This window comes from Thalassophryne amazonica, chromosome 8, assembly GCF_902500255.1.
Source record: "Thalassophryne amazonica chromosome 8, fThaAma1.1, whole genome shotgun sequence".
Classification (NCBI taxonomy): Eukaryota; Metazoa; Chordata; class Actinopteri; order Batrachoidiformes; family Batrachoididae; genus Thalassophryne; species Thalassophryne amazonica.
The window spans coordinates 32991860-33016608 of record NC_047110.1 but is presented as its reverse complement, the minus strand read 5'-3'; positions in this window follow the sequence as shown (position 1 = coordinate 33016608).

The window sequence follows — 24749 nt, the reverse complement described above, 5'->3', positions numbered from 1 at the left end:
ATATTATTGACTACAACCTTGCAAAACAAATTTTATCCACAAAAAAAAAAAAAAAAAAAAAATACTGATTTCACACTGTAAAACATTCCGTTTTCCCCCATTCATTTTAGGGGTAGGGCCTAAGAAGATGTCACCTATATTCATATTCCTGACAGCTTGAGGTTTCTGAAAGTTTATCAGAGGCAGGTGAAATCATGCTAATTTCCCCATGTTTATGACTTAATTAATCTGAGCATATGGCACCAAAAATAAAATGCAATACATAGATATTTCCATAATTCTTTGTTTATGGGTCATTTCATGAAAAGGGGTCACTAATATGTGACATGAAGGTCAATTTTTTAATTTCCTAGCAAGGTGCTAGAGACTGGAAGATATGAATATACAGACCATGGGGAATACATAATATCCACTATTGAGATAAGGGCTTGTGGGAAAGCTCCAGAGTGCTTCTTGGTGGCTATATTAGGACTCATGCACGAAACAAATATAAAGCAAATAATTGATGACTCTTACTTTATTGTTCAACAAAATTCAATCTCCCCATGGGTTTAAAGCTAAGAGTGGTGCTTTCAAACAACACAACTGGAGTTTTATTTATTGACATAAAGTAGCAGTTTAGGAACATGGGTTTTAAATGTAACAGACCAGGACACTAAAGGTTACATTCAACACCACATTTTTGGCATGCTCTCTGCAGCTGTAAGTCTTTGGAGGGAAATTAATTTTACCGTATGCCCATCAAATCACAAGTAAATTCAGATGAATTAGTTGAAGTGATTTCTGTTTATTTTTCCAAAATAATACTTAGGTGCTGTTGTGTGTCACAAATTTGGTGGGGTTTGGTGTCCCCATTTGCAGTTAAAAACGCAAAAAAGAAAAATTCCAAGATAATTATGTCCTCTGTGTTAGGGCCCTGTCCCACTAGCGTTTAGGAGGATTTGTGTATGGATTGCTCACAAAATTGGCCCATATTCACCAAACATCCGCAATATCCATGTAACATGCCTGTATGAGTCGGCCGTCATCTGAACACTTCTGTGATCATCCGCAGAGACACGCATGTCCGCAGCCAGGATTTTTGAGTAGCTCAAAAATCTGGATGTGGATGACATCCGCCTTACATACTCCATACATACTCAATTCATACACAATACATACTCACTCTATGCGCTGTATATCTGCCATTAACCGCTAATATCCGCAACTGACGGGGATTTGCGGCTTGGCAGCGGACTGGGACAGTGTGTAAAACAGATATATTGTGTGCCCATCATGTCCACATCACAAACTAAAATATGTTGTAGCGAATGCATACAGATTGGCCATGAATAAAGTGTTTTTGTATTACATCTGCTTTGCAGCTGATTTGCGGACAATCTGTGAATGCATAACAAACACGTCACGTAAACCCAAAGTACTATATGTGGCAGAAAGCGACATACCTGCCAGTCAGTGCCGGTCCGGCTGTGTAGATCCACAAAGACGTAATAGCTGCTGCGATCGGGTCTCCTCCAGGACTTTTATTTAACACCAACAAAAGGAAGAGTTGCTGTTTAGCCACAACTCAGGCTGAAGTCTGTCTTCTGTGAGACTCTCAAAAAAAAAAAAAAAAAAATACCGTCTCACAACAGTTAACCCTCGCATGACAACATGAACATTAACTCTGTGATCAACTTGTCCAAGTCCAGCAAATGCTCCAGAGGCTGTATTGTTGGTGTGAATAGTGATACCGATGGCCCGAGTGTGCTTATTTTATGACCGCAATGTAGATGCTGTGCCCACGCAACACTTGCGCAATGCATTCATAATACACCCGTAATACTGCCGTGATAATCTCAATGTGTCAGATCAGTTTCCTCACTACATGCGTTATATAACCGTGATTGTTCATTATATATTCGCTATATATTATTAATATATACATAATTCATACTGGGACATTTGTCATTTTTGGCCATTTCATGTTTGTTGCAGCCGACAACAAACACCCGTAATTTGTATACTCAATTCATGCGCAATTAATCCTCTCCCCAGTGGGACAGGGCCTTTATCAGTTATTTAATCAATATATAGAGAGACAATCATTTTACATTTTTCCCTGCACATAGGGCTGTTCTGTTTTTACTGACCAATAATGTTGGCTTGTGTAATGGTGGCCGCTTTTCATGAAATGACCCTTATTTAGAATAGTCAACTCATTTGACATTTTATTTAATAGTGATATATACATTTATTAGGTCAGTGCATTTGTTGTCAAATGGTGAAATTATTACCATTATTGCTGTATTCTAGGTAAACCGAAATATAATGAACTCACACAAAAAGTCAGCCTTTTATTGTGAAGCATCTAAACTCGGGTTCTGCTTAGTGGTTATATATAATAGGTGTCAAATCGCAGCTTGAAAGTCAGCAAATGCTTTGTTCTCCTTTTTGACTGTAGGAGACTGTAGAGAATGTTCAGTAACAGTTTTTTTTTTTTTTTTTTGCGGAATAAGAGCAGCACAAAAGCTCAGAAAAAAAATGTATGATCGCCTTTTTAAGCTGTTGTCAACTATAGACAAGAAACACTCCATCAAGCTTCAGGGAAGTGTAATTCTCCCATACAGACTGTGCAGTATTGAACAACAGCCTGATTTAAGTGCTCATCACTGTCCTTACTTTTTTCCTCTGGCTCCATGTCTGCTGTGCTTTCTCATTTTGACCATGTCCCTGCCTGTCTCTCTCTCCTTCAGGCATCAGGCACATCTTGTTGTGTGTTGGGGGGTTTGGCTGGATGTTTTTGTGTTGTTTTCTTTTCTTTGCTCTCCAGGTGGTATGCAAACTGGTTTTTGTCTGTGGAGAAGGTGCTGGCAGAAGAGTCCTTCACCCTCATCAACATTATTGGCTGCACTTGTGGAGGGTGTTCATGTGCAGGCCTAATGACTCGCAGCACCTGTGGATGATGCTCACGTGCAGACTTAAAGACTTTCAGCTGGGGCAGATAATGAGATGGCGTGACGTTCGTTTGTGAGACGCTGAGGACCGCGCCTGGGTTTGACACATTGTGCCTGTGAAGGAGGACGGGTGAGGGACACATGCTGTCAGCACACATCAGAAGTGATTGATTGTCTGAATAAGTGTTAATAGTAATTTGGTATTTTGTTACGCAGTATATTTGAACATTGATGAGAATTGTGCAGTTTGCTTCTCACCTGTTGTGAGAAGCTGCTCATTTACATAAAGCTTAAATTCAGACCTGAATGTGTTGCTGATAGTGTGTGTCTTTGAAGGATATTAGTTGTAGCTGTTGACTTACCTCACCTCTTCTATCCTTCACAGAGTCAGTTTGTCGTGTCCACCTGGGGGGTATTTGGCAGTGAATTTGAGTCCAGAAGCGCCGGGCTTCGATCCCTTTGGGCGCTGGAGAGCGCGCCGTCCTTCACTCCACCAGACAAACCATATATTATGTTGTACACAATTATTGCACAGAAAGGGAAATAAATGTTTTGTTTTTGGAACCGCTTTCTGGTTATTTAGCACTGGGTTCAGTCCCGCGTTACGGAGCTTGCAGCACAAGCTGTTCCGCTTCCTGCTGCTCCAGCTGCGGCACCATCGATACCAGTGCAGATAACTCTGTCACCCAGAGATTCCAATTATTTGTCATCCGGAGCCTTATGCGGGAAACGTTGAAGCCTGTGCTCCTTTTTTGATGCAATGTTCTCTGGTTTTTGCTCAGCGACCGGCTTCCTTCTCTTCTGTTGGTAGCCGTGTCTCATATGTGACAAATTTGCTCCGAGGTGACGCCTTAGCTTGGGTCACTGCGTTGTGGAGTAATAACTCTCCATTGTTAGGATCCTTTAAGGATTTCTCCCGGGAGTTCTGATTGGTTTTTGACCATCCGGTGAAAACAAATACCATTGCCCAACGGTTGCTGAATCTCAGGCAGGGGAGGCGGAGTGCGGCGGATTATTCCGTAGATTTCCGAATTTTTTCTGCTCAGTCCGGTTGGAATGCTGCAGCTTTAAGAGGAGTGTTTGTGGATGGTTTGAACGATTCATTAAAAGACGAGCTAGCAGTCCGTGACGAACCAAAAGATTTAGATGAGCTAATATCTTTGGTTATTCGTCTAGATGATCGGATAAAGGAGCGTGGACGCGAGAGAGGGCAGACATCAGAGCGGGTCTTTTCGTCTCGGGGCTTTCCCCGACACAGATCAGGGCTGCCTCTTCTTCGCCCCACTGAGACTCCTCCAACGGGACTTCTGGCTCCTCTTGCGGATGAGCCCATGCAGCTCGGACGAGCTGAAGCCGCCATATTGCCCCGTCACATAAGCGTCAAGAAAGATAGTGATGACGTATCTCCAGGTGTTCTAGGACAGGCACAATAATGGACACAAAAAAAAAAAGTTATTTGGGCTGTTTTTGGTTTTTTTTTTGTAAGGGGTTATAAATTGGGTGTTTAGAGGCGGTTCTGGTGGAGTGAACGACTGGCGGTTCGGAGCTCGGCTGGACTCAGCCAATCGTTGGTTTTTATCATTTGAATTTAGGTATTTTCTGTTTGGGATTGGGTCGTTTTGTTTTGTTGTTTTTTATTTCCCTGCTTCCCTAACCCCAGCCTCATTTGCCCTAAGACTGTTTTGTGTTTTGGGGTGTGGGGTGGTGCAGGTTGGTCACGCTGAGTGTTTCTCAGAAGACCTCTGCACCTAGGGGGGGGTTGTCAGGGGTGTTTTTTTGGGTTTAGTTAGGGCCCAGTTCCACTCCAGCCTCGGTGGGCCTTTGACCATTCGTCATTGGTGTTACCGGGGTGTGGTGCAGCGGGAACATACCTCAGTCGGAGGGGTGGGCCGATCTGTTGCCGTTCGCCATTTCGGTAGTTCTGCCCCTCCCGATAGGCTGGTGGTATGGTCGGGTAGGGGCACCGGACGCTTCGGGGTTGGGACCGGGTTAGTTTTTCCTGTTTCCTTCCCCGGCTTAGTGGTTTTGTGCCGTTCGCCAAAATGCAGCTAACGACTGGCTCTGGGAGTGATCTGTGGTCTTTCGGGTTGGATTTTTGTGTTTTTATGCTTCCTTGCAGGTTCCACCTCCAGGGTTGATGGGACGGTCCTCTGGGGGGGAATTGATTGTGGGGCCGACTGACCAAGTGTGGCCGGGTCTGAGGTTCCTGGGTTGTGGGGAGGCGACCTCCTGGGGTTGATGGTACGGTCCTCTGGGGGGCGCCGCTCCTCCATGTAAACCTGGGGACCTCTGTAGGATTCCGGTTTTGGTTGTCTCTCCTGGAACTGGCGGTAAAGGTCTTCTGGGGGGGGGGTTGGGCTCTGCATATCGTTCTGGGGGGGTTGTTTGTTATTTTTCTTTGTGAATTTGTGTTTGTATTGTGTTGTTGGGGCTGTGTTGGGTTTTTGCATTTGGGAGTTTTTCTTTTCTTCCCGGGGTTGGATGGGACAGTCCCCTGGGGAGGTTTTGGGTGGGTTTTGTGTTTTTCTTGTATGTTGGGTTGTATATGGGACTTTTTTGGGGTTTTGTTGATGCCAGCCGGCCTTCCAGCCGCGGTGCCCTGTCCTGCTGTCTGCTGTGGACCTTGGGAGCGTTATGCCGTCTGCTTTGCTGTCATGGACCCCGGAGGGAGGTGCTGTTCTCGGGCCTGGTCTGTTCGGTCGCCGGGAGGCTTCCCGTTGATGGGGGGGTATTGTTGTGTGTTGGGGGGGTTGGCTGGATGTTTTTGTGTTGTTTTCTTTTCTTTGCTCTCCAGGTGGTATGCAAACTGGTTTTTGTCTGTGGAGAGGGTGCTGGCAGAAGAGTCCTTCACCCTCATCAACATTATTGGCTGCACCTGTGGAGGATGTTCATGTGCAGGCCTAATGACTTGCAGCACCTGTGGATGATGCTCACGTGCAGACTTAAAGACTTTCAGCTGGGGCAGATAATGAGATGGCGTTCTGCATTTAAGCCATGAGTGATTCAAGCAGAATTGCTGGGAACTCGACCTTGTGACGTTCGTTTGTGAGACGCTGAGGACCGCGCCTGGCTTTGACACATCATGCCTGTGAAGGAGGACGGGTGAGGGACACATGCTGTCAGCACACATCAGAGGTGATTGATTGTCTGAATAAGTGTTAATAGTAATTTGGTATTTTGTTACGCAGTATATTTGAACATTGATGAGAAATGTGCAGCTCGCTTCTCATGGCCGTGGCGTGCGGACTGATGATCCTCCACCTGTTGTGAGAAGCTGCTCATTTACATAAAGATTAAATTCAGACCTGAATGTGTTGCTGATAGTGTGTGCCTTTGAAGGATATTAGTTGTAGCTGTTGACTTACCTCACCTCTTCTATCCTTCACAGAGTCAGTTTGTCGTGTCCACCTGGGGGGTGTTTGGTGGTGAATTTGAGTCCAGAAGCGCCGGGCTTCGATCCCTTTGGGCGCTGGAGAGCACGCCGTCCTTCACTCCGCCAGACAAACCATATATTATGTTGTACACAATTATTGCACAGAAAGAGAAATAAATGTTTTGTTTTTGGAACCGCTTTCTGGTTATTTAGCGCTGGGTTCAGTCAGACGCAGGTCCGCTCCTCAACCCGCGTCAGCACATAACACATCTTACCGCTGTTACACTTCTTTCCCCCGTCAATGCTTTCTCACTTTGCCCTTATATCTTGTTGGCACAATGTTTCTGATTAAAACACTGAAGGTAATAGTTCCATTGATTAGCCCTCACTTTGCCTCTCTTCGCCAAGAAAAGCATTAAACAAGTGTGCCAAGTATATATTTTAGTTTGGTGTGTGGTTAAATCACTTTAATTGGTTAAAGATTTTACTACAGCATATATTCAACAAGGGCAGCACGGTGGCTTAGTGGTTAGCACTGTTGCCTCACAGCAAGAAGGTCATGGGTTCAATTTCCACCTGTGGCCTTTCTGTGTGGAGTTTGCATGTTCTCCCCATGTTTGCGTGGGTTTCCTCCGGGTGCTCCGGTTTCCTCCTACATCCAAAGACATGCAGGTTAGGTTGACTGGAATCTTTAAATTGTCCGTAGGTGTGCGAGTGAGTGAATGTGTTTGTTTGTATGTTTGTGGCCTTGTGACAGACTGTCATCCTGTCCTGGGTGTACCACGCCTCGCGCTCTATGACTGCTGCAGCCTCCCTGCGACCCTTGATTGGACTAAGCAGTTGAAGATGAGTGTGTGTGATATATTCAAAAAGCATATATATGTATATTTATTTTTATTTATTTATTTATATTATGTACCCTATACAGGCCCTGAGGCCCACCTAGACCTTGCAGTGTGGATGAGAATGTACCACTGACCCTGCATAGGAAACCAGTCCATTATAGGTTACTTCCCCAGCCAAAGCTGGTGTTGTATCTTGGTCAAAGACGCAGACTGGTAACATACATCTGGATTCAAGCCACAGTCAGAGGTGGGCAATCATGTGCCATGAATGGCCAAGACACTGAAGGTTTCCCTTTCTACCAGTCACCTCCGCAGGTGATTTCATTGATGAACAGGCATTTACTTGTATGTTCAGGGGAGAAGCTCATCAGCAAACCCACTTGCTGAGGTGAGTAATTGCAAGGATTGGTTGTGTGGGTCATCGTTCCCCACCTCTGGTCTATACATTGGTAATCTAGCTCCTACCTCCCACCAGTCATGGGCAACAAGAACCAAAATGTTGCAGGTTTTTCTTCCAACCAATCAACTCAGCAGGTGGGTTGATTCATGAACTCCTCCTTTCATCTTAAAGTTATTAATCTTCTGTGATATCACCTGCTGAGGTGATCTGTAGCAAGGACAACCTGCACTTCACGGCACTCGGTTGCCCACCCCTGCCACACAACCACCTGCTTTGCATATTTTAAATTAACTGCAGTAGCATGGACACTCTTATTTGTCTTCTTTTGTTCATGCATCACTGCTGTATCTCCTGTGGTCTGTGGCCTTCCTGTGTGTAATTAAAGTTCTTGTTATTACATTATTTTCCTGTAATTCTTGCTAATCTTCTTAAAAGACTGACATGTCTGATGATTATGTCTATGTGCAATGTGTCTCCTGTGGACTTGCATATGGCTCAGGAATCCCAATCTGTAGACCAACATCTTTGTGAATTTGAAATGCAGTTTTGCGCTCAGAATTTCTCAGTATTACCAACACACAAGTTACAGTAACTCATTACACACAACTTACTGTAACTTGTGTGTTGTTTTTGACAAATACAGTAAATATGTATTTGCAAATATGTCTTTTTTTATTTGTAAAAAAAAAAAAGGCATTTGCAAAACTGAAAATTCTGTTTGTGAAGTGTGATTCAGCCTTTGTGGATCACCGATCATATGCATTCATCACTTTGCTCACTTACGCAATAGTGAGACTCTCTTTTTTCACTCTTTATCTTTCAGCTCTTGCTATTCCAAGAAAGCACAACCAAGGTTGACCTATGTGTGCAGCGTTGTTTTTTTGGGGTTTTTTTTTTTGCTATCTATATTATGATGAATAACATTTAAGAAATAAAGCCATCGTTGACTTAGCCATTGTTGACTTGTTCTTAAAAACTTGTTCTTAATACCTCAATACTGGAGTACCGTAAAGCAATTTGTGTTTCTCGTGAGACCCAAGACCCTCATGCGCAGGCTAGTTTTCCACTATGAGATGCTTTTTTTTGGGGGGGGGGGCTAATTACTCTGAAACTGTAAAATTATGATTAAATATGATGCATAGTCCCCTTTAACATTATTTATCCATCAGGCTGGGTGATAAAATAATCAATCAAGAATCTTGATCAAATTAAACTTGATAACAATCACAAGCTTGTACATTTATAATCCATATGGCTACATCGAGTGGCCTATTGCAAAAGAGTATTAAACATAAAGTTTGTATATCAAAGTGCACAATTATTTCCAACTGCAAAGTGGTGTTTGTGCTACTGAAGAAAACACTGGGCAACAGGGTGGGAAGAACAGAGAGAGAGAGGGAGATTGAAAGTGGTGACAGGAACGAAAAACAACTGTGAAACTGAAATGGCATCATCCAAACATAGGCAACTATTGACTAAAAATTTCACTACACCTCATTTTTAGACCAACACACCCACATGAGTGCAGCAGAAGGCAGGCTTCGGGCATCTGTGGACGATAGGTGACTTCAGTGTATACCAAGCACAAATAAATTGGCCTTCCCCTTACAATACTTGTCTGAGGCGACAGTTTGCACAAAATCAACATGGTATAGACTACAGAACAAGGAAAAAACTCAACTAGAAAACAAACTTTATTAAACCCTCTGTGTATCCCAAAAGTCACTTGTCATGTTCATCGTCAGTGAAGCAGCTGCAGGCTGCTTTGGAGAACCATTAATTTTATCTTTCTTCTTATTAGTTTCTCCATTTTTTGTAACTGGTAGCACCATTAAGGCTCCCGCACTCCTACACTGTAATCCAGCATGATTAGTTTCCCAGAATGGATTCACACCATGTGCCTGAGTGAGTGTTTGCTCCAGGATTTAGTGTGTAAATATATGAATACTGCAAAGACCTCACTTTATATACTGATTATTAAGTTATTAACTTTAAACCTGAAAACTCTACCTAATGTAATCTGTAATATTTGAAAAATATCATTAAATATACACTATATTGAAGCACAGATTTGGTGATAAAATTAAAATGACAGCTTGTCTACCTGCAGCTCACAAGTCAACATGAAAGTGGTAATAAAACATTTTAAGTTCTCAGTCTTCAGCACCTTGAAGAGCTTTCCCATTGGTTCACGGGTGATTGACAGTGAGTGGAGCGGAGCATGATGAATATAGTCCATAAAAGAGCACACAGGAGCAATCACAAACCCATATTTAAGACTGTTGTTTGCTGTGATGGATTAGCCAACTCCAGCGGAAGTTGTTTTTCTTCCTCTTCATAGCGCACGAGGATGAATGGCAGCTTCTTCTGAACTGGGAATAAACAAGCTGCGTTACTCACAAAACCAAAAAAAGATATGCAGAGTACATGGGGGATAATGAGGGCAAAGACAGCCTTCACCGCCTCACAGATTTGGTAACAAGGTCATAGTAGTAGAATTAAACAATGCGCAACAAAATAAAATTTAAAAATAGACATGGAGGCATGAATAACAGTGAATTACTGTGTGGCCCGTGGGGATCCATGGGCTCCAGATTGGGAAGTGTTTATAAAATAGATAACTGATTTTTTCCGAGTTTCTATAATAAGTTGGAATGGCCTGTGAGTCCAGAATGTTTTTAGAACCTCAGAGGTTAGATCTCAACAGGTTTTAGAGGAAGAACTCAACCTTTTTTCTGTGAATTACAATTTTTTTTATGTTAATTTCCTGTCTTAATGTATTGTTTAGGTTCTTGTTACACAATTATTATTATTATTATTATTATTATTATTATTATTATTATTATTATTATTATTATTATTATTATTATTATTATTTTATTTTATTACTACTTCTATTTTGTCATTTGAATTTTAAATGAATCACTATGGAAATAACTTTTCACTTTCTTGTCTCGTCCACATATTTGTAACATATTTACAATTATATTATGTACTTACATGATATAATTATCTTACTTACATCATACTAAATAAAATCATGCACACACACACGCATGCACACACGCTTTTAAAATGTAGATGATTTACCACCCCCTGCTGAAATGACGTGTGAGTCCAGAATGTAATTATCAATGTTAATCCATTGTTCAGTATTGTTAGCTAATATCTGTAGTTTCTCCAAAAATATTACTTTCATCAATGTTACGCTTTAGCAGTGTTCATCCTTAATCTAAAATGCAGAAGCATACCAAACAGCAAATGTCAGCTCTCCCCAGTTTTTCTGTAATCAAGTTATACACACGCATGCACGCATGCACCCATGCAGAGCTTTTTGTCTTTTCAGCATTCTGCAACAAGCAGGTGCTTTTATTTTTGCACACATCAAACAAGGTTATCTTGTTATCATATACACACGATTATTAGTATCATTATTATTAATGTTATTATTATTATTTTATTTTATTATTACTTCTATTTTTGTCATTTTAATTTTAAATAGACCACAATGGAAATAACTGTTTTCACTTTCTTGTCTCATCCACATATTTTTAACATATTTACAATTATATTATGTACTTACGCTCAACAAAAATATAAACGCAACACTTTTGGTTTTGCTCCAATTTTGTATGAGATGAACTCAAAGATCTAAAACTTTTTCCACATACACAATATCACCATTTCCCTCAAATATTGTTCACAAACCAGTCTAAATCTGTGATAGTGAGCACTTCTCCTTTGCTGAGATAATCCATCCCACCTCACAGGTGTGCCATATCAAGATGCTGATTAGACACCATGATTAGTGCACAGGTGTGCCTTAGACTGCCCACAATAAAAGGCCACTATGAAAGGTGCAGTTTTATCACACAGCACAATGTCACAGATGTCGCAAGATTTGAGGGAGCGTGCAATTGGCATGCTGACAGCAGGAATGTCAACCAGAGCTGTTGCTCGTGTATTGAATGTTCATTTCTCTACCATAAGCCGTCTCCAAAGGCGTTTCAGAGAATTTGGCAGTACATCCAACCAGCCTCACAACCGCAGACCACGTGTAACCACACCAGCCCAGGACCTCCACATCCAGCATGTTTACCTCCAATATCGTCTGAGACCAGCCACTCGGACAGCTGCTGAAACAATCGGTTTTCATAACCAAAGAATTTCTGCACAAACTGTCAGAAACCGTCTCAGGGAAGCTCATCTGCATGCTCGTCATCCTCATCGGGGTCTCGACCTGTCTCCAGTTCGTCGTCGTAACCGACTTCAGTGGGCAAATGCTCACATTCGCTTGCGTTTGGCACGTTGGAGAGGTGTTCTCTTCACGGATGAATCCCGGTTCACACTGTCCAGGGCAGATGGCAGACAGCGTGTGTAGCGTCATGTGGGTGAGCGGTTTTCTGATGTCAATGTTGTGGATCGAGTGGCCCATGGTGGCGGTGGGGTTATGGTATGGGCAGGAGTCTGTTATGGATGAAGAACACAGGTGCATTTTATTGATGGCATTTTGAATGCACAGAGATATCGTGACGAGATCCTGAGGCCCATTGTTGTGCCATACATCCAAGAACATCACCTCATGTTGCAGCAGGATAATGCACGGCCCCATGTTGCAAGGATCTGTACACAATTCTTCAAAGCTGAAAATGTCCCAGTTCTTGCATGGCCGGCATACTCACCGGACATGTCACCCATTGAGCATGTTTGGGATGCTCTGGACCGGCGTATACGACAGCGTGTACCAGTTCCTGCCAATATCCAGCAACTTCGCACAGCCATTGAAGAGGAGTGGACCAACATTCCACAGGCCACAGTTGACAACCTGATCAACTCTATGCAAAGGAGATGTGTTGCACTGCACGAGGCAAATGGTGGTCACACCAGATACTGACTGGTATCTCCCCCCATTAAAACAAAACTGCACCTTTCAGAGCGGCCTTTTATTGTGGACAGTCTAAGGCACACCTGTGCACTAATCATGGTGTCAGCATCTTGGTATGGCACACCTGTGAGGTGGGATGGATTATCTCAGCAAAGAAGTGCTCACTATCACAGATTTAGACTGGTTTGTGAACAATATTTGAGGGAAATGGTGATATTGTGTATATGGAAAAAGTTTTAGATCTTTGAGTTCATCTCATACAAAATGGGAGCAAAACCAAAAGTGTTGCGTTTATATTTTTGTTGAGTGTACGTTAAACTTACTAAATATAATCACACACCCACACACGCATGCACACACGCTTTCAATATGTAGATGACTTGCCACCACCTGCTGGAATGGCATGTGACTCCAGAATGTAATTATCAGTGTCCATTTTTCAGTATTGTGAGCTAATATCCGTAGTTCCTTCAAAAATATTAGTCCCACCAATGTTATGTTTTAGCGGTGTTCACCCTTGATCCAAAATGGATAAGCATACCAAACAGCAAATGTCAGCTCTCCCAAGTTTTTCCATGATAGAAGTTATACACATGTATGCACACACACATGCATGCAGAGCTTTTTGTCTTTTCTGCATTCTGCAACAAGCAGGTGCTTTTATTTTTACACACATCAAATGCACAACACTTCTCACTCATGGCAACAGCAACATGACACTTACATAAACTGACTAAACCAATTGAACTATAAAAACACAATAATTCAAAAGCACTAACAACACTATTAAATTAACATGAACCACAATAACATTTAAAACCCCAAAACCCTGAAATCCCGAGTTGGATTGCAGCACACCATTCATTGTTCACTGTTTTTAGCTAATATTGCTTCTTTCAGCTCCTCCCGTTAGAGGAAGTTACAGAGGACAGGGTGAGATTGAAACAACTGCTCTGCTGTGGTGACCCTTGTCACACCAACCACCTGCTTGTCCTCCCTCAGCACATCCATAAACCTCCTCTTTGTCGTCCCTCTTCTCCTCCTGCCTGGTGGCGCCATCCTCAGCATCCTTCTCCATATATAACCTAGGTCACTCCTCTGCACATGTCCAAACCATCTCAACCTTGCCTCTCCAACTTTGTCTCCAAACTGCCCCACCTGAGCTGTCCCTCTGATATATTAATTCCTAATCCTGGCCATTCTCGTTACTCCCAAAGAGAATCGCAACATCTTCAGCTCTGCCACCTCCAGCTCTGCCTCCTGTCTTTTTGGTTGGTGCCACTGTCTCTAAGCCATACAACATCAAATAAAATCAAATCAATTTTATTTATATAGCGCCAAATCACAACAAACAGTTGCCCCAAGGTGCTTTATACTGTAAGGCAAAGCCATACAATAATTACGGAAAAACCCCAACAGTCAAAACGACCCCCTGTGAGCAAGCACTCGGCGACAGTGGGAAGGAAAATTTCCCTTTTAACAGGAAGAAACCTCCAGCAGAACCAGGCTCAGGGAGGGGCAGTCTTCTGCTGGAACTGGTTGGGGCTGAGGGAGAGAACCAGGAAAAAGACATGCTGTGGAGGGGAGCAGAGATCAATCACTAATGATTAAATGCAGAGTGGTGCATACAGAGCAAAAAGAGAAAGAAACACTCAGTGCATCATGGAAACCCCCCAGCAGTCTAAGTCTATAGCAGCATAACTAAGGGATGGTTCAGGGTCACCTGTCCAGCCCTAACTATAAGCTTTAGCAAAAAGGAAAGTTTTAAGCCTAATCTTAAAAGTAGAGAGGTTGTCTGTCTCCCTGATCCGAATTGGGAGCTGGTTCCACAGGAGAGGAGCCTGAAAGCTGAAGGCTCTGCCTCCCATTCTACTCTTACAAACCCTAGGAACTACAAGTAAGCCTGCAGTCTGAGAGCGAAGCGCTCTATTGGGGTGATATGGTACTATGAGGTCCCTAAGATAAGATGGGACCTGATTATTCAAAACCTTATAAGTAAGAAGAAGAATTTTAAATTCTATTCTAGAATTAACAGGAAGCCAATGAAGAGAGGCCAATATGGGTGAGATATGCTCTCTCCTTTTAGTCCCTGTCAGTACTCTAGCTGCAGCATTTTGAATTAACTGAAGGCTTTTCAGGGAACTTTTAGGACAACCTGATAATAAATTACAATGGTCCAGCCTAGAGGAAATAAATGCATGAATTAGTTTTCAGCATCACTCTGAGACAAGACCTTTCTAATTTTAGAGATATTGCGCAAATGCAAAAAAGCAGTCCTACATATTTATTTAATATGCACATTGAATGACATATCCTGATCAAAAATGACTCCAAGATTTCTCACAGTATTACTACAGGTCAGGGTAATGCCATCCAGAGTAAGGATCTGGTTAGACACCATGTTTCTAAGATTTGTGGGGCCAAGTACAATAACTTCAGTTTTATCTGAGTTTAAAAGCAGGAAATTAGAGGTCATCCATGTTTTTATGTCTGTAAGACAATCCTGCAGTTTAGCTAATTGGTGTGTGTCCTCTGGCTTCATGGATAGATAAAGCTGGGTATCATCTGCGTAACAATGAAAATTTAAGCAATGCTGTCTAATAATACTGCCTAAGGGAAGCATGTATAAAGTGAATAAAATTGGTCTTAGCACAGAACCTTGTGGAACTCCATAATTAACCTTAGTCTGTGAAGAAGATTCCCCATTTACATGAACAAATTGTAATCTATTAGATAAATATGATTCAAACCACCGCAGCGCAGTGTCTTTAATACCTATGGCATGCTCTAATCTCTGTAATAAAATTTTATGGTCAACAGTATCAAAAGCAGCACTTAGGTCTAACAGAACAAGTACAGAGATGAGTCCACTGTCTGAGGCCATAAGAAGATCATTTGTAACCTTCACTAATGCTGTTTCTGTACTATGATGAATTCTAAACCCTGACTGAAACTCTTCAAATAGACCATTCCTCTGCAGATGATCAGTTAGCTGTTTTACAACTACCCTTTCAAGAATTTTTGAGAGAAAAGGAAGGTTGGAGATTGGCCTATAATTAGCTAAGATAGCTGGGTCAAGTGATGGCTTTTTAAGTAATGGTTTAATTACTGCCACCTTAAAAGCCTGTGGTACATAGCCAACTAATAAAGACAGATTGATCATATTTAAGATTGAAGCATTAATTAATGGAAGGGCTTCCTTGAGCAGCCTGGTAGGAATGGGGTCTAATAGACATGTTGATGGTTTGGATGAAGTAACTAATGAAAATAACTCAGACAGAACAATCAGAGAGAAAGAGTCTAACCAAATACCGGCATCACTGAAAGCAGCCACAGAGAACGATATCTCTTTGGGATGGTTATGAGTAATTTTTTCTCTAATAGTTAAAATTTTATTAGCAAAGAAAGTCATGAAGTCATTACTAGTTAAAGTTAAAGGAATACTCGGCTCGATAGAGCTCTGACTCTTTGTCAGCCTGGCTACAGTGCTGAAAAGAAACCTGGGGTTGTTCTTATTTTCTTCAATTAGTGATGAGTAGTAAGATGTCCTAGCTTTACGGAGGGCTTTTTTATAGAGCAACAGACTCTTTTACATAGCTGGTCTCACTGCTGTCTTGTAATGTTTCCCCTTCACTATTGCAGATATTCGTCTATCACAAATCACTCCTGCCACCTTTCTCCACCCACTCCACCCTGCCTGCACTCTCTTCTTCACCTCTCTACCACACCCTCCATTACTTTGGACAGTTGACCCCAAATATTTAAATTCATCTACTTTCACCACTTCTACTCCTTGTAACCACACGATTCCACTGGGCTCACTCTCATTCACGCACATGTACTCACTCTTGCTCTGATTGATGTTCATTCCCCTTCTCTCCAGAACATATCTCCACCTTTCCAGGATAGACTCAACCTGTTCTCTGCTCTCACTTCAGATCACAATGTCATCTGCAGACATCATAGTCCTTGGAGATTCCTGTCTGATCTCATCAGTCAACCTGTCCATCACCATTGTGAACAAGAGAGGACTCAGAGCTGATCCTTGGTGTAATCCCACCTCCACTTTGAATGAGTCTGTCATTCCTACTGCACATCTCATTGTTGCCACACTGTCCTTATACATGTTCTGCATTACCCTCACATATTTCTCTGCCACCCCAGACTTCCTCATGCAATACCACAACTCTTCTCTTGGCAGTCTGTCATAAGCTTTCTTTAAATCCGCAAACACACAATGTAACTTCATATGACCTTCACTATTCTTCTCTATCAGTATTTTCAGAACAAACACTGCATCTGTAGTGCTCTTTCTCGGGATGAAACCATATTGCTGCTCACAGATCTTCACCTGTGTTTGAAGCCTAGCTTCTAGTACTCTTTCCCATAACGTATTGCTGTGGCTGATCATCTTTATGCCTCTGTAGTTACTGTAGCTCTGCACATCACCCTTGTTCTTAAAATTAAGAACCAGCACACTTTGTCTCCACTTCTCAGGCATCCTCTCACTTATCAAGATTTTATTGCACAGTCTGGTTAGAATCTCCACTGCCATGTCTCCTAAACAAATATTTCCATTGTAATGTCATCTGGGCCAACTGCCTTTCCACTCTTCATCCTCTTCATAGCTGCTCCCACCTTATCTTTACTTATCGCTTATGCACGGTGAATCACGGGGCAGAGTGAATCAGTAGCTATATCTGCAAAACTACATATATATTTGCAGAAGTTATGCCATATTATTATGCATAAAGACATCCCCCTTATAAATTAGCGTTTTGTTTTTGGATACATTAAGGGTAAAACTAAGTGGCAAGTGAAGCCAGTTTTTTTCCTATCAAAAGTAACTTTTGTGGATGTCAGTGTCTTTGTATTTATTACAACAAAGGAAAGGTGGCCCAAAAATTGTTATTAGTTAGAAGACTACCCCATCCGACTGATCAGCATGTGTTATGTCTTCTCCAGACTATCAGCTATTTGATAACATGACTCATGTGTGTCACATACACCTGGGGCACAGTGAATCGATCTAAAAATTGATTTACTAAGCCCCAGTATCAAGTGGATGACAAATATTACTTGTTGAAGCTTATACATTTATTTTTCCATGAATTATTTCTATCATTTCTGAGTATAAACAGCTTTTTCACATTTGAACAGAAATTATGATAGTTTTATTTACAATAGTTTCTAAAGGACTTATATCACTATATTAGACACTCACACATTACATAGCTGGTTTTCTGGATTATAGTTTGTATATGCATCAGCATATATTTAATAATTTTGAAGAAATCTTTATAATCGTGTTTTTTCATTATATTCTAAGTTGATTCACTGTACCCCGTGAATTAGTGTCTGGGGCACAGTGAATCAAAAAATTTAAAAAATTTTTAAACACCTGTAAATTACACTTGGGGAGACATTAATAACACAGCCTTATAAATAATAACTTGCTGTATTAAATACACAACAGAATGACCGAAACCTATGCTTAATGTGTTTATGTTGCCACAAAACAACATTTCTTATCCACTGTGCTCCAGCTTCCTCTTCATTGTAAAAATGTAATATTTATAAGGAAAGTGTAAATAAGTACTGAAAAATTAATATTAAACTAGGGGTTAACCCACTATGTTAGCTCATCACATGCAGCTGTCAAGGTTGCCAGGCAACAGGAGGTAAGGGTGGGAAACATAATAACACAGTTGCAAAATGCTCCGTGGGCCAGACGTTCTCATTTTATAATGCTTTCTTTCTCCCGCCACTGTGTCTGAAGGGCTGAAGCCTTTTGAGGTTTGTTGTACAAAGACCTGTAAAAGGATGCAGGCCCTGAATTGGGACATGGCCACAGAGACAGAGTGACAAAGTGGAAATTAAACTGGAATCATCATCAAAGACTTTACTTCTCAAACAAAGGTGGTGGTCCATGTCAACTACAAGCAAGCTTGAGGCTGACAAAGCCGATTCAGGACAACTGGGTCTGCATGGTTACCACGACTGCAGATGAAGGTCTGGTCAGGATTCAATGTCTGTTCTTCCTCCTGCTTCCTTTGTCTTTAAGCATGGCTCTGCAGGAGTCTGCAAAGGAGGACACACCATAGTTGATGGTTTGATGCCAGGCATCGTGGTTCCCACCAAGAATGTAGGCCATTGGTGATGTGGTGAGCACCAAGGGATTTCTACAAGCAGGCTTCTCAACTGAAAATACAACTACAACAAAACAAGTCTGAGTACAAAATAACACAAAGCAAGAACAAACACATAACACAAATGACAACTGTGGAACCCACCCAAAGACATAGACAAGACCAGTTCACAAACGCAAAAGCAGAACTCAAACATATCTAAAAAATTAAACAAAAGAACTGTGATCAAAAACTCACAAATTATAAAACCAGACATAAGATGGGGACTAGAGATGACTCTAACAATTAATATTGTTTAATGTAGCCTGAATGTTTATACTTTGGTCATAGTACAATACATAATAAATCTCATTGGAGTGAATACTTTGGCAAAGCATTACACTTACAAAATCTCTTCATGTCTCAGATGAGCTGCTGTGGTCCAAAATGACACATGCGCAGTGGAGGCAGGGGGGACCAATTTTTAGGAGCGGACTGTTTGATCTGTGACACAGGACCTCTGCTGAAACTGACCTCTCGTGTGAGTCACAGGCCACGAGATTGCGTGAGATTCACAACTATGAAACAGTGAATTGGAGCAAACACCGTAGACAAGTAACACAATACAAAATCTGAGGATCAGCCACTGGTAATGGCATTCATTCAGCTTGGTGTTGGCTTGATGACATTGGTATGTAAGGTAGGGCACCTTCACACATAGTGCGAATATGTACAACTCAGGGTGAGACCCGTCGGAGCAGCTTGTATGAGTGAACCACGAAACATAGTGCTGACGGGCAGGCGTGCACGATGCCGGTGCGATGGTTTGCGTGGGAACACAGTGCCACGAGCTGCATGATGTGGTTACACATCGCACAGCTGCTGTGAAGAACAAATAAATAATAAAATTTGTATTTATAATGTGCACATTGTGTAACCACATCACACAGCTGCTATGAAAATAAAATTTAAAAAAATTACATGCCACCCACGGGAATCGAACCCGCTCTAAAAGCTCTGATTGCCACTCATAAAGTTCACCACTGAGTTATGATTGCTGTAAAAGCTGTGGGAAACTGCCTCATATCAGGAAGGACATGGATGTATTTAAAAAAAATGCACACCATATAAAACACCGCATTTTATTGAATCCCTCTTATCAAGCGGACAGTACAAATATGATCCATCTGTTCCTCTGTAGATGACCCATGGTCACAGATACAGTCATGAAATGACATGAATGAAGCAGTTATCGCTTCTCATGTCCACATCTACTGGTCCGATGCGTCCAGCCGGCCGTGCGTGGGTGTTCTGCCCGATACGCGTGTCCTGTGGACGCTGCTCCGCAGGACTGACACCACGTCATGTGGAACAAAGCTCACGTGGGTGGTGTGACAGTCATTGCCCGTTTCAACCTGGGGGCAGCCTGTCAATGGGCCGCAGCATGCACGCACTCGCTCGCTGCAGCCTGTCACCAAGCGATATATGTTTTTATTTATGTCCACGTGATAACAGCAAGCAGACATACGCACATCACAGTGGGCAGTTGTTAGTCCATGTCTGTCCAAACACTGTACATGTCCAGCTGGGACATCCTGCTTCTGTTGGCGACCATGCCTCCTGTCAATTTAGCGCACACACCAAAGCCACACTCGTGGGGCACTTAGACAAATTTCACTGCCAGCACGACAGTGATTGTCTGCTGACTGTTGTCATGTTAATCGTGCGAATGGATGGCCACACAGTTTGTAAGTGCCATGCGAGCGATGTTCGTGCATGTCAGCTGGAATTTGGCCGACACCTGCCGCGAGAGGGTTCGATGGGCTCGCACAGTGCACACTCTGTCTTTCAGCTGCTGGTGTGCGCAAATAGATGTAGCAACAGGTGTACGAGGCAGCTACGTGGGTAGGCTGAAAAGTTCTAAGGCTCACTATAATGCAGTTAATACATTACTCCTTCATGGGGAGCCTTAGAACTTTTCAGCCTACTCTCGTAAGATTTTACACGTTTTGCACACTATTCCTGCTTCATGTACACTTTATGCGCAAACTGACCAAATTCACACTATGTATGAAGGGGTCCCTTCATACATAGTGTGAATTTGGTAAGGTCAGACCATACTCTTATTTTGTGATTTGGGAGATAAATTCGTAGCATGTTTTTTTGTTTGTTTGTTTTTGTTTTTTTTTTGGTTGATACTGTTTTTTGGAAATAAACTCAACCGGCTGTGTTGCTGTCCTAACCGCACTAACGTGGGTTTTGGCATAAATAAAATAGTGGTAGTTCTGTTTTCAAAATTTAAACCTGGAACGTTTATCATTTATGTAGACCAAATACTGATGTATTTCTTGGGAGGGAGATTGGTGTGGGGTATGAAAAATGGCCAGCTGATGTTAAAAAAAACGTCGCTGGGGGATAATAAATTGCTCTACAAGGCGTACTTGTGTGCTGAGAATCCCTTGTTTGTAATTCGCATTATGCTCACACATGGACACACACACAGGCAAACAGAACGATTCTGTATCCCCCTTCTGGCCTTATATCTGGCAGGGTGAAAAAACACCAGAATTATTTCCATATTCACAGAGGGGGCACAATCCACATGCATATACAGATGTCAACGGGCTCTGACAATGCATTAATATTTGACACACCCAAATGAGAACATGAAATAATTCATCGCCTGTTTGCTGAGAAGAAACATTTAATTATTGCAGGAATTTAAACACATTTTTGGCTCACAAGAATTGATTATAACATTTATTTGGATGCCCCAAGTATGTTGGATAAAGACTAAAATCCAGGTTTTGAATGAGTCTGTTTGGAAAGTGTAGTGACACGGACCCACAACAGGGGGCGTAAATGAACGGACAATAGAGGGAGTTAAATTAGAACACTTTACTGTTGTGAATGTCACAACCACACACAGCAGATTACAGAATGAATACAAGTCAATTAATGAAGGTGTCGTGTGGGCAGGCTCGACGATAGGAGACGCCCGTCTGGAGATGAACCGGAACCACACGATTTCCACCGCCACCAAATCCGAAGGATACTGGAGCCGCCAAGTCCCGAAGTCCCCAGGTGGCCACCGTCTCAGCGTGTCGGATCTGGTACTGCTGGCGGAGAACAAAGACAGTCAAGTGTGGGTGTGTGTACACCCCGTAACAATAATGGTGGGAATTCCACCTCCACCTTTAACACACACTCGTGCAGCGTCTGTTTAACCACTTATCTGACGAGACGAAGGATGAAATAGTCGCGACCCATGCCGCTCCTCTGGTTGACAGCTGCAACACAATAGCTCTTGAAACACTGAATGCTGGCAGAGAATATTACCTCTCACAGAAGTCGATATCTCGGCGATGTGGTGGAGGTGTCATCCTGCTTTTATCCCGGGTGAGATGCAGATGATCGGTGACAGCTGTCATAGTTGATGAGTGACAGCTGTCACCTCGGCTGTTCCTGTAGGCGGCAGCGCCCTCTCGTGCCTGAAGCCCGCACTTCAGGCAGGGCGCCCTCTGGTGGTGGGCCAGCAGTACCTCCTTTTCTGGCGGCCCACACAACAGAGTCCCCGGATTCATACATCAGCAGTTTGTGTTTATGTGACAAGCAGATTCAATTCAATTTCAATTTCAATTTATTTCAATTTAAAGTTATTGTAAGAATGATAATCAGGGACACTTCACTTCCCTTTAACAAATTATTTTCCCTCATGCCCTCAGGTAGATGGTACCATAGCCTGAGGTGCAAAACACGCAGATTCGGGGACAGCTGTTACCCACCCACCATAAGACATTTAAATATATACTGATAGAAAGAACTGTGCAATATAAAATGTAGGATATAGAATACACTGTAGCATCTGTTAGCAACTTTATCCTTGTAGCACCTTCATATGTGCAATATCTTGTGTCCTTTATTTATTTATTGTATCCGGTGTATATATAGACACAGAGACAATTATCGATATTTTTTTTTTTCTTTTCAGTCCAATTTATTACTATCACACACCTTGGATTTTAGTCTTTGTTTTTATTTATTTGTGAAGTAGAAGAAAAACAGGCCCTAATATGGACCCCTGTGGAACCCCATATTTCATGTCACCAAGGTGAGAGGTAGTGTTGTTGTACAGGACACAATGACAGTGATGAGCTATGTAAGATGTCGACCGTACAAGGACATTGCCAGTATCCAAAAATAATTCTCCAGCCTGTCAAGTAGAATACACTGAGCCACTGTATCAAACACAGTGCTAAGATCTAACAGCACTAAAACAATAGTGGTGTTTGAGTCCACTGCAAGCAGCTCATTTATCACTACAGTGAGAGCTGTCTCTGTGGAATGATGCGTTCTAAATGCAGACTGCAGTGGCTCAAAGAGGTTATTCTCAATAAGGTGGTCCATGAGCTGCTGTGAATCCACTTATTCCAGAATTTTAGAACAAAATTATAGATTTGATACTGACCTATAATTTTTCAATGTCAATGTCAGCTTTTATTTATGTAGCACATTTACACAGCCAATGACCTCCCAAAGTGCTTTACAGTAAAATAGGCACAACAATAAAAATAATAAAAGCAATAAAAACAATAAAAACAGCAAGAACAATACAGTGGAATAAAACTGATAAAATACCCAATAATAGTGGTTTTACTCAGCCAAAGGCCAAGGTGAACAAATGAGACTTGAGGCAAATTTTAAAACTGGAAAGGCTATTCACAGTCCACACAGTGAAAGGTAGCGCGTTCCACAAAGTGGGAGCCGCAATAGCAAAGGCTGGATTTCTAGTTTTTAGGAAGGACTGAAGAACGTCCAAAAGCATCTGATTCATCGACCTAAGGGCCCTGGAGGGTTCATGCAATCTAATAAGGTCAGACAAGTATTCCAGGGCCAAAAAAACAAAACAAATTAAAGAATCTTAAAATCAATCCTGTACCTAACCGGAATTCAGTGAAGGGAAGAGAGCACGAGAGTTATGTGCTCATGCTTCTTTGTCTCAGTTAGGAGATGAGCTGGTGCATTCTGCACAAGCTGTAGGTAGTTAGGCTCTGACTGGTCAGTGCCAACATACAAGGAGTTACAATAATCTAAGCGAGATGTAATAAAAGCATGGATCATTTTTTCAAGGTTGTTCTGTCTTAGATAAGATTTAACTTGGGATAAAAGTCTCAACTGAAAAAAGATAGACTAGGGTTTCAATAGACTAGGGTCAAGATTAGAGTTCTTAAGTAATGGCTTAATCACTGCAGACGTGAAACATTTAGGAAGAGATTCAAAGGTTAGTGACAGATTCATAATTTCCAACACAGTAGACCACAGGTCCTTTAACAGTTTTGTTGGTGTAGGGTCGAACAGACAGGTTGTGCTTTTAGCAGAAGTTTTGTCGGTACACCCAGTGAAATAATATCAAATTTGGTAAATCTAGGTGATGTTGATTGCACCCACCTCCATAACAGGGTGTAGTGGCCGGACTAAGGCATGCTGGGATATATTTAATGTAATGTCATCTCTTGTCTTCCTGAAGTAATCTAAGAAATCTTGGGCTGTAAATGGAGAGCAACTCACAGGTTGTCCGTGAATAAGTGCTGCCACCATGTCAGACAGGAACTTTGAACTATACTTGTTTTTGTTCATCAAAATCAGAGTAGTAGGCCTGTTTTGTAGCCAGCAGTCATGAGATATTCATTTATCATGTCAGTGATATTTTTTTTATCTGTATAAGCTGAGCCTTTGAGGTCAAAAGATGTCTGATCACAGTATGCAAAGTCATGAAGTAGATGGACAGCAGTGCACGAAGGGTACCAATATCTTTATAAGCAGATGAAGTCTTTAGAGTCCTGGGGTCTCATTTATAACCACTGTGCACACACACACCTAAAAGAGGCACTTGACAATTTAACACATATGTAGGAAATTAGAAAAACAAAATAGACAAACTGTGACCCATGCAAATGAACATTTTGGAGATGGTGAAGTGAAGTCAGTCGGAAAAAAGTGGCAGCATTACACATTTAAGGATGCCTAGTGCTCATGAGTCGTAACTTTTACATGTAATTCCACTTAATAACATATATGCATGAATTTTATCATAATTGAAAACTAGCATTTTTATTTGAGATAGTGAACCAAAATTATGCCACAGGGACTGTTAAATTGTTAAATGAGCTGACTCACATCTT